Source organism: Hevea brasiliensis, chromosome 17, assembly GCF_030052815.1.
Source record: "Hevea brasiliensis isolate MT/VB/25A 57/8 chromosome 17, ASM3005281v1, whole genome shotgun sequence".
In the NCBI taxonomy this organism is placed as follows: domain Eukaryota; kingdom Viridiplantae; phylum Streptophyta; class Magnoliopsida; order Malpighiales; family Euphorbiaceae; genus Hevea; species Hevea brasiliensis.
The window spans coordinates 12,274,861-12,292,580 of NC_079509.1; the positions used below are offsets into that span (position 1 = coordinate 12,274,861).

At 34.6% G+C, this 17,720-nt stretch overlaps 1 non-coding gene across 1 annotated transcript; it reads left to right on the forward strand.

Moving 5' to 3' along the window:
* Nucleotides 1–17,357: 17,357 nt before the first annotated feature.
* LOC131175680 (small nucleolar RNA R71) lies at nt 17,358–17,464 on the forward strand. Its single transcript, XR_009145872.1, has one exon. It is a non-coding gene; the product is annotated as a small nucleolar RNA R71 (small nucleolar RNA).
* The last annotated feature ends 256 nt before the right edge of the window (nt 17,465–17,720 follow it).

A 17,720-nucleotide genomic window follows, 5' to 3' on the forward strand; every position in this document is an offset into this window, starting at 1 on the left:
TATATTAAATAATTGCAATGAATTTTGTCAGGTGAGCCGGGACAACCTTCCTCCTCCGCCCAGCCGCCTCAGTGACCTTGGTTTAAGTCTGTGAGTAAAATATTAATTTTAATTATAATTTCGATATTATTATATGTTCAAGCATGCCTATGCATTATTTATAAATATGTATCTATGTAGTTAAACACTAAGCACGTTTTATATTGCATTCACAATTGATGAAGTGCCATGGATATTATTCGTGGTAATTTGGAGCAGTGTGCGTATGTTAGCGTGCGTGTGGTATGGTATTGGATATGGACAGGACGGGTAAACACGGCTTGAGAGATGGTACTGTATCCGCAAGTGCACGGGTCACAGTAGTATAGTTTTAAAAAAAATGATATCGATCGCATAGGGAATTGTGCTTAAATTGGAAATAAAAGGATAAGCTAATTAGAATGGCAAAATTTAAAGATATAAAATGAAATTTAAAATTTAAGATTGATATTTGAGGAATTTAAGCTAAATCAAACAATTAACTAAATTAATTAAACTAGATTACCAAAATTTAAATTGAAATTTCTATTTATGAAATTGGGAGGAATTAAATCTAAATTCAATAAAAATTAAAGTGATTCTAGAGATTGGATTTTCCATATTGTTTGCATGTGGTTTATCCATAATTTAGCCAAACATATGAGAATTGCAATTTTTGAGGGAAATCAATTCTTAATTCTTTGAAACCTTTTTCAAGCATTTCAAAGTTGGTTTTCATTAAATCAAACCCTGTTTTCACGGTATTTCAAACCTAACAAAAACCCAATTAAAGCTCTAATTGATTTTTGGAAAGTCCCCTTAATCCTCTTAGCTTATCTCTAACACCAAGAAAACTAAGTTTATTGCAAGATTATCTATCCCAAATATTCACTTTTCAATCCATCTATTAAGGATTAAAGCTTAACTTAATGAGGGCCCATTCATCAAGCAAGGCAACAAGCTCACAAGCAATAAATCAAAATGTAACAAATCCCATTTAAATGACTAAATCAGTTCAAAACCACAATACAAAGCAATATTTACAAATCCATCTCTAGAATCTCAAATAACTACTCACAAATCATAGTTTCAAGTCAAACCCAAGTGTAGAAATGAAGAAATAATGGAAATCTAAGTTAAGGAATAGGAAAACCCAGAAGAATGCTACAGAATCTGCTGCTGGAGAGTTGCAGAACGCCTCTACTGCTGCTGCAAAAATGCCTTCACGTGCTCCTCTCTTTCTCTCCTTCTTTCTTGCCAAAAATGCCTCCCTTCCTCCTTATGGAAAGAAAATAGATAAAGGAGGTTTTATATGGGTTAGGGGTTTGCCCTAGAATGGGTAAAAAGGTGGAAGATTCCAGAGAAAGTGAGGTATAAAATCAGAGTAACGAAAATGCCACGTCAGCCATTTCTAGTAAAAACGACATAAGCTGAATCGGTTGTGTCGCGGGTTGTGTAACTCTCGGCTTGAATATCTGACGATCGACACAACCTGTGACATAAGCTAAATCGGTTGTGCTGCAGGTTGTGAAGCTCTCGGCCATTTTTTACTCAACTTCAAAAATTTTTGCAATTCAACTCTAATCTCCTCCAAATGGCTAATCTGATCAAAATACACCAAATTTCTCCAAATTTAAACTACAAAACAAATAAATTCCAAAAATTAAACTAAGAAGTGTAAAAATTATAAAATTGACTAAATATATGTTATTATCTATAATAAAAGCTATGAACAAGGGTAAATTATGTGCAAAAATTACTCCTAAATGATGATCTAAAATGCATGCATCAAATTCCCCCATACTCAAACTCTTGCTTGTCCCCAAGCAAAATTTCATTAAAACTCATTTGGAAGGGAATAGAATCAGTCTTTAAAAACTCAAAAATCACTAATCCAAACTACCAACTTACCTCTAGCCACCAACATTCCAAGTTCCCACCAGCGAAGCACAAAGAATGAAGCAATCACTCTCAACAATTATAGAATAGCTAAGATTTAACCAATCAACCCAAGCAACAAATACCAACCAGCTACAAGAGTCAATTGTGCCAAAACAAACCTAAATGAAATAGATAGCCAATGTGTCTCAAATAGATGGTGAGTAATGTATGGAAGATTATATTGCCAAACCCATATGCAAGCATAAAAGATCTAACTCTACTAATGTAACAAGAATTTTTTAAAGAATCATTAGGTCTTTTTAAGGGTTGTAATGGGGTCAAATAGGGTAAAATTGTGGTTAACAAAGAAAGAGAATAAGGAAAATAAAATATGAGAATAATATTAATCATGAAACTCAAAGTGCATCCAATATTCTTTTTCTCTTTTTTTTTTTATCAAGAGGAAAGAAATTCACAATGAATTTCAAGTGCTATCACAATGATTATACTTATCACATTCTTATCAAATGCAGGTTAAAAATTTCGCTTTGAAAGATCTAAGATGCTTGTTCTAGGAATGGTGAGATGACAAGGAACATTTTCTTCCTTAAAGGCTTATTCAGACACTCAAAACTCAAAATAACTAATCAGAATCTCATACCTAGATAACTATATTAATTTTTAGCTATTAAGTAAGAGAAAGAATAATGCTTAAGACTTTGTACCCAGCTGGAACTTTCATTCCACTAACCATCTAAAGGCAAGTTGGATTGCTTGAATAAGCGGCTTCTGGAATTCAAAGAATGGTTTAAAAATCCAAAAACTTTAAATGAATAAATGAAATGCATGAATATATAAATGTATAGTCAACCTATATGTAACTAAGTATGCATAACTAAGTATATGAAGCTATATGCAGTGTATATATGTGATTATGTACAAGTATGAAGTAATGAATGAGTATGTCACTATATACAAATGAAAAAGGAAAAAGTAATTTTTGCAAAAAAATTACCCTCTCCCCCATGCTCAGAATGAACATTGTCCTCAATGTTAAAAGATTGCAAGGAATGGGATAATTTGGCTATATGTGCAGAAAGAATTATTACCCTGTTTCATAAGTGATAGTACAACTTGTGTTGAAAGTGACACAAGCTGAGATAAGAATTGTTACCTCATTGAAGGTACAGCCAATTTAATTAAATAAAATTTGGATAGCTGCTGCACTCATTGCAAAAGAAACAGTGGAATGGAATCCATTAAATCAATTAAACTCAAAAAGTTGAAATAGGGAAGTTAAGCTCAAAAATATAACCATCAAGTGAAATTCCGAAGTAGCATATCAAAGCAAGTGAGCAAAGCATTAAAGATTCAAAAGAAAAATGTGCGTATGAGTAACTAAAAAAAAAATTACTGAATAAGCAATGTTTCAAGTAAAAGAAAAGCAACACAAGCAAAATATTAACTAAACAAGCTACTAAAAAAAAAACTAATTAATTAAGCAACTAAAATAAAGATAGGAATTTTTTTTTATATGGCTTAGTGGGCTTTTTGGGCATGGGGCTGGTTGCAGGCCCATTCTGGTGAAGTGGGTTGTCAACCTGTGAAACCAAATAAACGACATAAGTTAGAACACAAGGATGAAGGTTGTGCCGGAAGTTGTGAAATCTGCTGCCCAAATTTTGCCCAGTGAACATAAGCGACGACATAACCAAAATGATTGTGCCGCAGGTTGTGAAATAATCTGCCCAAATTTTGCCCAGTGAATATAAGCGATGACACAACCAAAATCAATTATACCGCAGGTTGTGAAATAATCTGCCCAAATTTTGCCCAGTGAACATAAGCGACGACACAACCAAAATTGGTTATGCCACAGGTTGTGAAATAATCTGCCCAAAATGTGCCCAGTGAACACAAGCGACGACACAACTAAAATCGGTTATGTCGCAGGTTGTGAAATCTACTGCCCAAATTTGACAAAATTTCATAGTACCTGAAAAATGAAAATAAATTAGATTTCAAATGATTAGACCTTCATAACATGAATTCTAATTGTTCAACTTGTTATGTTCATCAAATTCTCATAAAAAATAATTTTTTTCAAAGCACGAATTCACACATCCACATTCAAATAATTTTCTTTTTAAACCAAGATGTCAAAGTTTGGAAAAATTTTCTCTTAAAATTAACAAAAAGGGCAATGAGTCCAGCAATATCCACCAGCAAATACTTAACAATAGAAAGATGAAAATTATAAGTGAACAAATTTAAAACTAAAATTTAAAGCTAAAAGTTAAAGCTAGAACTAAAATAGAACTTTTAATGCTCATTTGCTTGCAATGAATTGTATCCCATCTGCACAAGAAAATTAGAACAATGTCAAACTCTGAATAAGGAGTATAGAAAAACTTAAAATAAATATATATGAAAGAAATAAAGAATCAATGAAAAATTGTGGGTTATGCCCAAAAATGCTAAGTTTAGGTCTTTAGCTTGACCTTACTCACTCAAGATTTTATGGAGAATGAGAGAGATAGCAGGTTGCTATCTTCTCAATTGGCTCACCAACTGAATAATGCCTCAACCTTTGCCCATTTACCTTGAAGTTACCAGATTTTTCACCAAAAATTTCTACAGCACCATGAGGGAAAACTTTCACAACTTTAAATGGACCGGACCACCTTGATTTTAATTTTCCTGGAAAAAATTTCAACCTTGAATTGAATAAGAGAACCAAATCTCCTTCTTTAAAGTCCTTTTTCTTGATATGCTTATCATGCCATTTTTTAGTTCTTTCTTTATAGATCCTAGCATTTTCATAAGCATCAAGTCTCAATTCTTCTAACTCATCAAGTTGCAGAAGTCTTTTGTGTCCAACAGCTTGTAAATCAAAATTGATTGCTCTAATGGCCCAATAAGCTTTATATTCTAACTTTACGGGCAAATGGCATGATTTCCCAAAAACTAACCTATAAGGTGTAGTTCCTATGGGGGTTTTAAAGGCTGTTCTATATGCCCAAAAAGTGTCATCTAATTTAAGGGACCAATCTTTTCTGGACTTGTTGACAGTTTTCTCCAAGATTTGCTTAATTTCTCTATTTGTGATTTCTACTTGGCCATTTGTTTGAGGGTGATATGGTGTGGCAATCCTATGCTTTACCCCATATTTTCTCATCAATTTTTCAAATTGGTGGTTGCAAAAATGGCTACCACCATCACTGATTATGGCACGTGGGGCACCAAATCTGGTCAAAACAAATTTTTTCAGAAATTTCACCACAACTTTTGCATCATTGGTAGGTGTAGCAATAGCTTCTACCCATTTAGATACATAATCCACCCCTACCAAGATATATTTATTCCCATAAGAGGATGGAAATGGCCCCACGAAATCAATTCCCCACACATCAAATAATTTAACTTCTAATATGGACTGTTGGGGCATCTCATCTCTCTTGGAAATATTGCCTATCCTTTGACACCTATCACACTTGCTTACAAAATCTCTCACATGTTTAAACATATTAGGCCAATAGAAACCTGATGTCAAGACTTTTTCAACAGTTTTTGAGACACTAAAATGACCACCATATTCAGAGAAATGACAATGGTAAATAACATCATTTATTTCTTCCTCTGGTATACATCTCCTAATTATTCCATCATTACATCTCCTAAACAAAAGAGGTTCTTCCCAAGAATAAAATTTAACATCATGCAAGAATCTTTTCTTTTGCTGCCAAGATAAATCAGGTGGCAAGACACCACAAGACAAGAAATTCACAATATCAGCAAACCATGGAAGTGCAGATTTCAACACATACAACTGCTCATTCATAAAAAAAACTCATCAATTGGCACAATATCATCATCTTTATTTTCAATTTCTATCCTAGAAAGGTGATCAGCCACCACATTCTCAACACCTTTTTTATCTCTTATTTCCAAATCAAATTCTTGAAGTAACAAAATCCATCTAATTAACCTAGATTTAGCTTCTTTCTTGCTCATTAAATACCTTATTGCTGCATGATCAGTGAAAACTATTACCTTTGAGTTGACCAAATAAGAACGGAATTTATTGAGTGCAAATACTACCGCAAAGAACTCCTTTTCAGTTGTAGCATAATTAACTTGAGCTTCATCAAGGGTTTGGCTTGCATAGTAAATGGCATAAGGTTTTCTATCTTTTTGCTGGCCAAGGACAGCTCCAACAACAAACTCGCTTGCATCACACATGATTTCGAATGGCAAAGTCCAATCCGGGGGTTGCATGATAGGAGCTGTTGTTAATGCCGTTTTTAACCTGCAAAAAGCAACCATACAATCCTGATTAAAATCAAATTTAACATCATGATTCAAAAGATTTGTTAAAGGTTTAGCAAGTTTAGAAAAATCTTGAATAAATCGCCAGTAAAACCCGACATGTCCAAGAAAACTCTGCACTCTTTTGACAGTGGTTGGAGGGGGCATTTTTTCAATAATTTCTATTTTGGCTCTATCTACTTTAATTCCCCTATTTGAGATCAAATGCCCTAAAACGATTCCCTCTTGGACCATAAAGTGGCATTTCTCCCAATTCAACACCAGATCATTATCAGCACACCTCTGCAAGATTTTAGACAAATTAGTCAAGCATGAATCAAAATTAGTGCCATATACTGAAAAGTCATCCATGAAGACCTCCATAATTTCTTTAATAAATTAGAAAAAATGGCCATCATGCACCTTTGAAATGTGCCAGCGCATTACACAATCCGAATAGCATCCTTCGATAGGCAAAGGTGCCATAGGGACAGGTAAAGGTAGTTTTTTCTTGGTCATCAGGATGAATTGGAATTTGAAATAAACCAGAATATCCATCTAAGTAACAAAAAAAAGAATGGTTGGCTAATCTCTCTAACATTTGATCCATAAAAGAAAGGGAAAAATGGTTTTTTCTTGTAGCATTGTTCAACTTCCTATAGTCTATGCACATTCTCCAACCTGTAACAGTTCTAGTGGGTATCAATTCATTATTCTCATTTTTAACAACTGTCACCCTACCTTTTTTTGGTACAACATGCACAGGACTAACCCACTCACTGTCAGAAATAGGGTAAATAATTCCAGCAGCTAGTAATTTTAGGATTTCCTTTTTCACAACATCCTTCATTGTAGGATTCAATCTTCTTTGGTGTTCAATGAAAGGTTTACTATTTGGCTCGAGGAAAATCCTATGCATACAGACTGTTGGACTAATTCCCTTTATATCATCAATTGCATAACCCAAAACTCTTCGATATTCTCTCAAAACTCTCAACAATTTTTCATTCTCAATATTAGTCAAAGATGCATTAATTATAACAAGATATGTTCCATTGGGTCCAAGAAAAGCATACCTAAGGTTGGAAGGAAGAGGTTTAAGGTCTACCTTTGGGGCATCCTCTACCTTTAATGATGGTGTTTTAATCTCCAAAGTTTACACCTCTTCAAGCTGAAAATTTGTGGCTTCAGGATGTGGTGGAGAACTCTCCAAGTGTTGTGCAAAAGTAGCTATGTTGTGATTATCATCATCAATGCTCCCACCATGGACTAAGCAATTTTCAAGAGGGTCTTGTGGATAGCTTTTTCTGAAATGCTCTTGAACAATCTCATCAATAATGTCTACCCGCAAACAAGACTCAACTTCTTCATGTTTCCTTTTCATGGCTGGATTGATGTTGAATATCATTTGATCATCTCCCACTCTAAGTGTCAATTTCTCACCCTTTACATCAATTAATGCACTAGCTGTTGCCAAAAAGGGTCTTCCCAATAAGATAGGAATTTTTGTGTCTTCTTCCATATCTAAAATGACAAAGTCCACCGGAATGTAGAATTTCCCAACCTTGATAGGCACATTTTCTAGAATGCCTTCTGGATACTTAATTGAACGGTCAGCCAATGAAAGATACATGTTTGTGGGCTTCAACTCTCCCATATTCAACTTCTCATATATTGAAAGTGGCATTAGGCTGACACTAGCTCCAAGGTCACATAAAGCATTTGCCACACAATTATCACCTATATGATAAGGAATGGAAAACACACCTGGATCTTTGAATTTGGGAGGTAACTTCTTCTGAATTATAGCACTGCATTGCTCTCCCAAGTTGATGGTGTCATAATCTTCTAGCCTTCTCTTGTTGGTAAGAATCTCCTTCAAAAACTTGGCATAACTTGGCATTTGGGATAGTGCCTCAGTGAATGGCACATTGATATACAACTTTTTTAGCACTTCAAGGAATTTGCCAAATTGTTTGTCTAGCTTATGCTTGATGAATCTTTGAGGGTAGGGAAGGGTGGGCTTGTAAGGCTCAGGTGGGATGTATGGTTTCTCTCTCTCATCTTGCTCACTTTTGCTTTTTTCTTCTTTTTCATTTTTCTTGCTCTCAACTGAATTTTCTTCTTTTGTGCTCTCTTTTTCTTCTCTCTTGTTTTCACTCTCTTGACCAACTTTCTTACCACTTCTCAAGGTCACAACTTTACATTGTTCATGAGGGTTTTGAGGTTGACTAGGTAGTTTCCGATAGGATTTGCTTCCTGATGAGCTTGCTTGTTGAGCCAATTGAGTCTCCAACATACGATTGTGGACTTGTAATTGATCCATGGTTTGTCTCATGTGTTGCATTTCTTCCTCCAATTTGCTATTCATCTTACTTTGTTCAGCAAAAAATTTCTCCATCATGCTTTCCAAGGTTGGCTTCGGTTCATGAGGTGGAAGGGATTGTTGTGCTCTTGCTTGATATCCAGGTTGTGGCTGCCTTGTGGGCTGAAATTGAGGCTGAAATTGAGGCCTATTCTGCTGCATATACTGCTGGTTATGAGCATAATTTGAGCTTTGACCTTGTTGAGCAAAAGTTGCTTGTGGTCTCCATGTTGAGTTGTTCACATTAGAGTAAGAATTTCCCATAGGTTTCTGTTGATAACCTCCTGCATAAGCAGCTTGTTCTTGTAAATAATCATCACCATAAGAAGAGTAATCAACTCCACAACTTTGAGTTCCATCTGTGAAGGCAACTTGTTGCATAGTTGTAGGAGTTGAGGTTGTTGCCTTTGTGCAAAAATCACTAAGAAGTTGAGTCAACTGGTCAAATCTTGCATTCATGTAGCTAACTGAGTCAAGTTCATAAATCTCAACCTTCTTTGGCTCAAGTGCTCTTGGATTTCCCCACAAATGGGTATTATGAGCAATCTTCTCTAATAAATCATAGCATTCTTCACTTATCATTCTCATGAAATCTCCTCCTGCTTGTGAATCAATTGTGTTTCTTATGGCTGGAGTAACTCTGGTGTAGAAATTCTGAACAATCATCCATTTGGGTATTTCATGATGAGGATATTGCCTTTCAAGCTCCTTAAATCTCATCCAAGATTCATACAAAGTTTCATCATCTCTTGGCTTAAAAGCTACCATTAAATTCCTCAAATGAGTAGTCTTCCCAGGTGGGAAAAATTGAGATAGAAAAGCTTGAGATAGCTGCTCCCAAGTAGCTATAGTAGCTTGTGGAAGTGAGTTATACCACTCTAATGCTGAATCCCGAAGAGAGAATGGAAATAAGGTAAGCCGAATTATTTCATTTGAAACTCTAGGTTGCCTTTGTGTACCACATATCATAAAAAATTTCTTCAAATGAGAATGAGGATTTTCAAGTGGGCTACCTCCAAATTGTGAATTCTGAACCATTTGAATGAGACCAGTCTTTAACTCAAATTGATTAGCTCCAATGATAGGTCTGTTATCTCTCACATCTGCACATCTAGGAAAAGCATAATCTAACATGGATCTTCTCTGAGGATCATTTTGATTAACCACTTCATTTTGCCTATTTTGCTCATTTCCTCCATTGTCTCCACCAATAGCTCTATTTTGATTCTCCATATTTTCAATTGTCTCCTCTTGCTCAAATCTTTGTTGTTCTTCTTTTTCTGCTTCCTTTCTTCTATTGTATTCCTTTTTGTTGGCTCGATAGAATTTTTCAATTTCTGGGTTGTACAACAATTCAGTATCACTTGTGCTTTTCGATCGTCTCATAAACAAGAAAAGTACCTGAAAAACACAAGGAACAGTAATGAAAATAAAAGAAAATAAAAATTCTAATTAGCTTAAAACAATTAAAATCCAACTTAAAAACAAACAATTCCCCGGCAACGGCGCCAAAAACTTGGTATTGTGTCCACAAGTGCACGGGTCACAGTAGTATAGTTTAAAAAAAAATGATATCGATCCCACAAGAAATTGTGCTTAAATTAGAAATAAAAAGATAAGCTAATTAGAATGGCAAAATTTAAAGATATAAAATGAAATTTAAAATTTAAGATTGATATTTGAGGAATTTAAGCTAAATCAAACAATTAACTAAATTAATTAAACTAGATTACTAAAATTTAAATTGAAATTTCTATTTATGAAATTGGGAGGAATTAAATCTAAATTCAATAAAAATTAAAGTGATTCTAGAGATTGGATTTTTCATATTGTTTACATGTGGTTTATTGATGTGGTGTTGTCCGCAAGTGCACGGGTCACAGTAGTATAGTTTTAAAAATGATATCGATCCCACAGGGAATTGTGCTTAAATTGGAAATAAAAGTATAAGCTAATTAGAATGACAAAATTTAAAGATGTAAAATGAAATTTGAAATTAAAATTGGTATTTGAGGAGTTTAAACTAAATTAAACAATTAACTAAATTAATTAAACTAGATTACCAAGATTTAAATTGAAATTTGCTATTTATGAAATTTGGAGGAATTAAATCCAAATTCAATAAAAATTAAAGTGATTCTAGAGATTGGATTTTCAATATTGTTTGCATGTGGTTTATCCCTAATTTAGCCAAACACATGAGAATTGCAATTTTGAGGGAAATCAATTCTTAAATTTTTGAAACCTTTTTCAAGCATTTCAAAGTTGGTTTTCATTAAATCAAACCCTGTTTTCACGGTATTTCAAACCTAACAAAAACCCAATTAATGCTCTAATTGATTTTGGAAAGTCCCCTTAATTCTCTTAGCTTATCTCTAACACCAAGAAAATAAAGTTTATTGCAAGATTATCTATCCCTAATATTCACTTTTCAGTCCATCTATTAAGGATTAAAGCTTAACTTAATGAGGGCCCATTCATCAAGCAAGGCAACAAGCACACAAGCAATAAATCAAAATGTAACAATCTTCATTTAAATGGCTAAATCAGTTCAAAACCACAATACAAAGCAATATTTACAAACCCATCTCTAGAATCTTAAATAACTACTCACTAATCATAATTTCTAAACAAACCCAAATGTATAAATGAAGAAATAATGGAAATGTAAGCTAAGGAGTAGAAAAACCTAGAAAATTGCAGCTGAAGCTGCTGCAGAAAAGAGCAGAACGAGCTCCTGCTGCTGCTGAAAAAATGAATCCCGTGCTCCCTCCTTCTCTCTTTCTATTTTTGCCAAAAATGCCTCCCTTGCTCTCTTATGGAAAGAAAATGATAAAGGGGACTTTATATAGGTGAGGGGTCTGCCCTAGAATGGGTAAAAAGGGGGAAGGTTCCAGAGAAAGTGAGGTAAAAAGTCAGAGTAACGCAAATGCCACGTCAGCCATTTCCAGTAAAAACGACATAAGCTGGATCGGTTGTGTCGCGGGTTGTGTAGCTCTCGGCCTGAATATCTGACGATCCGACACAACCTGCGACATAAGCTAATTCGGTTGTACTGCAGGTTGTGCAACAATCTGCCTGAATATCTGACGATTCGACACAACCTGCGACATAAGCTAAATCGGTTGTGCTGCAGGTTGTGTCGCTCTCGGCCATTTTTTTACTCAACTTCAAAAATTTTTGCAATTCAATTCTAATCTCTTCCAAATGGCTACTCTGATCAAAATACATCAAATTTCTCCAAATTTAACCTACAAAACAAATAAATTCCAAAAATTAAACTAAGAAGTGTGAAAATTATAAAATTGACTAAATATATGCTAATATCTATAATAATAGCTATGAACAAGGGTAAATTATGTGCAAAAATTATACCTAAATGATGATCTAAAATGCATGCATCAAATTCCCCCATACTCAAACTCTTGCTTGTCCCCAAGCAAAATTTCATTAAAACTCATTTGGAAGGGAATAGAATCAGTCTTTGAAAATACAAAAATCACAAATCCAAACCACCAACTTACCCCTAGCCACCAACATTCCAAGTTCCCGCCAGCGAAGCACAAAGAATGAAGCAATCACTCTCAACAATTACAAAATAACTAAGAATTAACCAATCATCCCAAGCAACAAATACCAACCAGCTACAAGAGTCAATTGTGTCAAAACAAACCTAAATGAAATAGATAGCCAATGTGTCTCAAATAGATGGTGAGTAATGTATGGAAGATTATATTGCCAAACTCATATGCAAGCATAAAAGATCTAACTCTACTAATGTAACAAGCATTTTTCAAAGAATCATTAGGTCTTTTTAAGGGTTGTAATGAGGTCAAAATAGGGTAAAATTGTGTTAACAAAGAAAGGGAATAAGGAAAATAAAATATGAGAATAATATTAATCATGAAACTCGAAGTGCATCCTTTTTTTTTTAATAGAAAATTTTTTTTATCAAGAGGAAAGAAATTCACAATGAATCTCAAGTGCTATCACAATAAAGGGACTACTTTTATAATATATTTTTTTATTTTGTATGCGTCCCTATTTCATGTCACACCCAAAATTACCTTTGGGATATTTTGGTGACCATTTTTTTTTATCAACTTTTCACAATTACTCTAGCACTATTCAAGATGTTTCAATCCTCCAAGTTTTTTTTTATATCATTATTTATTTTATTTTTTTATGCACTTAATTGCTAAAATATTATTCTCATAATAGGTGGTAGTGTTTAGGTTTAATGGCTAGGTAAAAGATTTGGGTTCCAAAGAAATTAGGGAATTAAGGTTCAAGGGGGTTTGCAAGGGTTGAAATGAGATTAAGGTAGGTTAAGGCTAAATGTGAGGTTTAAAATATGAAGGAATGCCTAAATCATATTCTTATCAAATGCAAGTTAAAAATTTCGCTTTGAAAGATCTAAGATGCTTGTTCTAGGAATGGTGAGACGACAATGACCATTTTCTTCCTTAAAGGCTTATTCGGACACTCAAAACTCAAAATAACTAATCAGAATCTGCATACCTAGATGAATGTATTAATTTTCAGCTATTAAGTAAGAGAAAGAATAATGCTTAAAACTTTGTACCCAGCTGGAACTTTCATTCCACTAACCATCTAAAGGCAAGTTGGATTGCTTGAATAAGCAACTTATGGAATTCAAAGACTGGTTTAAAAATTCAAAAATTTTAAATGAATTAATGAAATGCATGAATGTAAATGTATAATCAACCTATATGTAACTAAGTATGCATAACTAAATGTATGAAGCTATATGCAAGTGTATGTATGTGAATATGTACAAGTATGAAGTAATGAATGAGTATGTCACTATATGCAAGTGAAAAAGGAAAAAATAATTTTTACAAAAAATTTACCCTCTCCCCCATACTTAGAATGAACATTGTCCTCAATGTTAAAAGATTGCAAGAAATGGGATAATTTGTCTATATGTGCAGAAAATGGGTGGCTCATATGTGCATAAAGAATTATTACCCTGTTGCATAAGCGATAGCACAACTTGGGTTGAAAGTGACACAAGCAGAGATGAGAATTGTTACCTCATTGAAGTGCAGCCAATTTAATTAAATAAAATTTGGACAGCTACTGCACTCATTGCAAAAGAAACAGTGCAATAGAATTCATTAAATCAATTAAACTAAAAAAGTTGAAATAGGGAAGTTAAGCTCAAAAATATAGCCATCAAGTGTAAATCCGAAATAGCAAATCAAAGCAAGTGAGCAAAGTACTAAAGATTCAAAAAAATGTTCGTATGAGCAACTAAAAATAAAAAAATAAACTGAATAAGCAAATGTTTCAAGTAAAAGAAAAACAACACAAGCAAAATATTAACTAAACAAGTTACTAAAAAAACTAATTAATTAAGCAACTAAAGTAAAGACATGAAATGTTTTTTTTTTTTTTTTTTTTAATCAAAATGGGTTAGTGGGCTTTTGGGCTTGGGCTTGGGGTAGCTGCTGGCCCATTCTGGTGAAGTGAGTTCTTATCCTGCAAAACAAACAGGCGACACAAGTTAGAATATAAGGATAGGGGGGTTATGTCGCAGGTTGTGTAACAATCTGCCCAAAATTGTGCCCAGCGAATACAAGCAACGACACAAGCGAACCTGGTTATGTCGCAGGTTGTGTAACAATCTGCCCAAAATTGTGCCCAGCGAACACAAGCGACGACACAAGCGAACCCGGTTATGTCGCAGGTTGTGCAACAATCTGCCCAAAGTTGACAGATTTAGAGAGTGCCTAAAAAGGTAAAACAAATTAGATTTCAAATGATTAAACCTTCATAACATGAATTCTAATTGTTCAACTTGTTATGTTCATCAAATACTCATACAAAATAATTTTTCAAAGCACAAATTCACACATCCACCAGCAAATACTCAACAAAAGAAAGATGAAAATGGTAAGTGAACAAATTTAAAACTAGAATTTAAAGCTAAAATTTAAAGCTAAAACTAAAATAAAAAATTTTTTTTTTATGCTCATTTGCTTGCAATGAATTGCATCCCATCTGCACAAGAAAATTAGAACAATGTTAAACTCTGAATAAGGAGTATAGAAAAACTTAAAACAAATATATATATGAAAGAAATAAAGAATCAATGAAAAATTGTGAGTTATGCACAAAAATGCTAAGCTTAGGTCTTTAGCTTGACCATACTCACTCAAGATTTTATGGAGAATGAGAGAGATAGCAAGTTGCTATCTTCTCAATTGGCTCACCAACGGAATAGTGCCTCAACCTTTGTCCATTTACCTTGAAATTACCAGATTTTTCACCAAAAATTTCCACAGCACCATGAGGTAAAACTTTCACAATTTTAAATGGACCGGACCACCTTGATTTTAATTTTCCTGGAAAAAATTTTAACCTTGAATTGAATAAGAGAACCAAATCTCCTTCCTTAAAGTCCTTTTTCTTGATATGCTTATCATGCCATTTTTTAGTTCTTTCTTTATAGATCCTAGCATTTTCATAAGCATAAAGTCTCAATTCTTCTAATTCATCAAGTTGCAAAAATCTTTTGTGTCTAACAGCTTGTAATTTCAGGATTTCCTTTTTCACAACATCCTTCATTATAGGATTTAATCTTCTTTGGTGTTCAATAGAAGGTCTACTATTTGGCTCTAGGAAAATCCTATGCATACAGACTGTTAGACTAATTCCCTTTATGTCATCAATTGCATAACCCAAAACTCTTCTATATTTTCTCAAAACTCTCAACAATTTTTCATTCTCAATATCAGTCAAAGATGCATTAATTATAACAGGATATGTTCCATTTGGTCCAAGAAAAGCATACCTGAGGTTGGAAGGAAGAGGTTTAAGATCTACCTTTGGGGCATCCTCTACCTTTAATGATGGTGGTTTGATCTCCAAAGTTTGCACTTCTTCAAGTTGAAAAATTGTGGCTTCAGGATGTGGTGGAGAACTCTCCAAGTGTTGTGCAAAAGCAGCTATGTTGTGATTGTCATCATCAATGCTCTTACCATGGACTAAGCAATTTTCAAGAGGGTCTTGTGGATAGCTTTTTCTGAAATGCTCTTGAACAATCTCATCAATAATGTCTACCCGTAAACAAGACTCAACTTCTTCATGTTTCCTTTTCATGGCAGGATTGATGTTGAATATCATTTGATCATCTCCCACTCTAAGTGTCAATTTCTCACCCTTTACATCAATTAATGCACCAGCTGTTGCCAAAAAGGGTCTTCCCAATAAGATAGGAACTTTTGTGTCTTCTTCCATATCTAAAATGACAAAGTCCACCGGAATGTAGAATTTCCCAACCTTGATAGGCACATTTTCTAGAATGCCTTCTGGATACTTAATTGAACGGCCAGCCAATGAAAGATACATGTTTATGGGCTTCAACTCTCCCATATTCAACTTCTCATATATTGAAAGAGACATTAGGCTAATACTAGCTCCAAGGTCACATAAGGCATTTGCCACACAATTATCACCAATATGACAAGGAATGGAAAACACACCCGGATCTTTGAGTTTGGGAGGTAACTTCTTCTGAATTATAGCACTGCATTGCTCTCCCAAGTTGATGGTGTCATAATCTTCTAATCTTCTCTTGTTGGAAAGAATCTCCTTCAAAAACTTGGCATAACTTGGCATTTGGGATAGTGCCTCAGTGAATGGCACATTGATATACAACTTCTTTAGCACTTCAAGGAATTTGCCAAATTGTTTGTCTAGCTTATGCTTGATGAATCTTTGAGGGTAGGGAAGGGTGGGCTTGTAAGGTTCAGGTGGGATGTATGGTTTTTCTCCCTCATCTTGCTCACTTTTGCTTTCTTCTTCTTTTTCATTTTTCTTGCTCTCAACTGAATTTTCTTCTTTTGTGCTCTCTTTTTCTTCTCTCTTGTTTTCACTCTCTTGACCAACTTTCTTACCACTTCTCAAGGTTACAACCTTACATTGTTCATGAGGGTTTTGTGGTTGGCTAGGTAGTTTCCCATAGGAATTGCTTCCCGATGAGCTTGCTTGTTGAGCCAATTGAGTCTCTAACATGCGGTTGTGGAATTGTAATTGATCCATAGTTTGTCTCATGTGTTGCATTTCTTCCTCCAATTTGCTATTCATCTTACTTTGTTCAGAAAAAAATTTCTCCATCATGCTTTCCAAGGTTGGTTTCGGTTCATGAGGTGGAAGGGATTGTTGTGCTCTTGCTTGATATCCAGGTTGTGGCCGCCTTGTGGGCTGAAATTGAGGCTGAAATTGAGGCCTATTCTGCTGCACATACTGCTGGTTATGAGCATAATTTGAGCTTTGGCCTTGTTGAGCAAAAGTTGCTTGTGGTCTCCATGTTGAGTTGTTCACATTAGAGTAAGCATTTCCCATAGGTTTCTGTTGATAACCTCCTGCATAAGCAGCTTGTTCTTGCAAATAATCATCACCATAAGAAGAGTAATCAACTCCACAACTTTGAGTTCCATCTGCGAAGGCAACTTGTTGCATAGTTGTAGGAGTTGAGGCTGTTGCCTTTGTGCAAAAATCACTAAGAAGCTGAGTCAACTGATCAAATCTTGCATTCATGTAGCTAACTGTGTCAAGTTCATAAATCCCAGCCTTCTTTGGCTCAAGTGCTCTAGGATTTCCCCACAAATGGGTATTATGAGCAATCTTCTCTAATAAATCATAGCATTCTTCACTTGTCATTCTCATGAAATCTCCTCCTGCTTGTGAATCAATTGTGTTTCTTATGGCTGGAGTAACTCTGGTGTAGAAATTCTGAACAATCATCCATTTGGGTATTTCATGATGAGGACATTGCCTTTCAAGCTCCTTAAATCTCATCCAAGATTCATACAAAGTTTCATCATCCCTTGGTTTAAAAGCTACCATCAAATTCCTCAAATGAGTGGTCTTCCCAGGTGGAAAAAATTGAGATAGAAAAGCTTGAGATAGCTGCTCCCAAGTAGCTATAGTAGCTTGTGGAAATGAGTCATACCACTCCAATGCAGAATCCCGAAGAGAAAATGGAAATAAGGTGAGCCGAATAACTTCATCTGAAACTCCAGGCTGCCTTTGTGTGCCACATATCATCAAAAATTTCTTCAAATGAGAATGAGAATTTTCAAGTGGACTACCTCCAAATTGTGAATTCTGAACCATT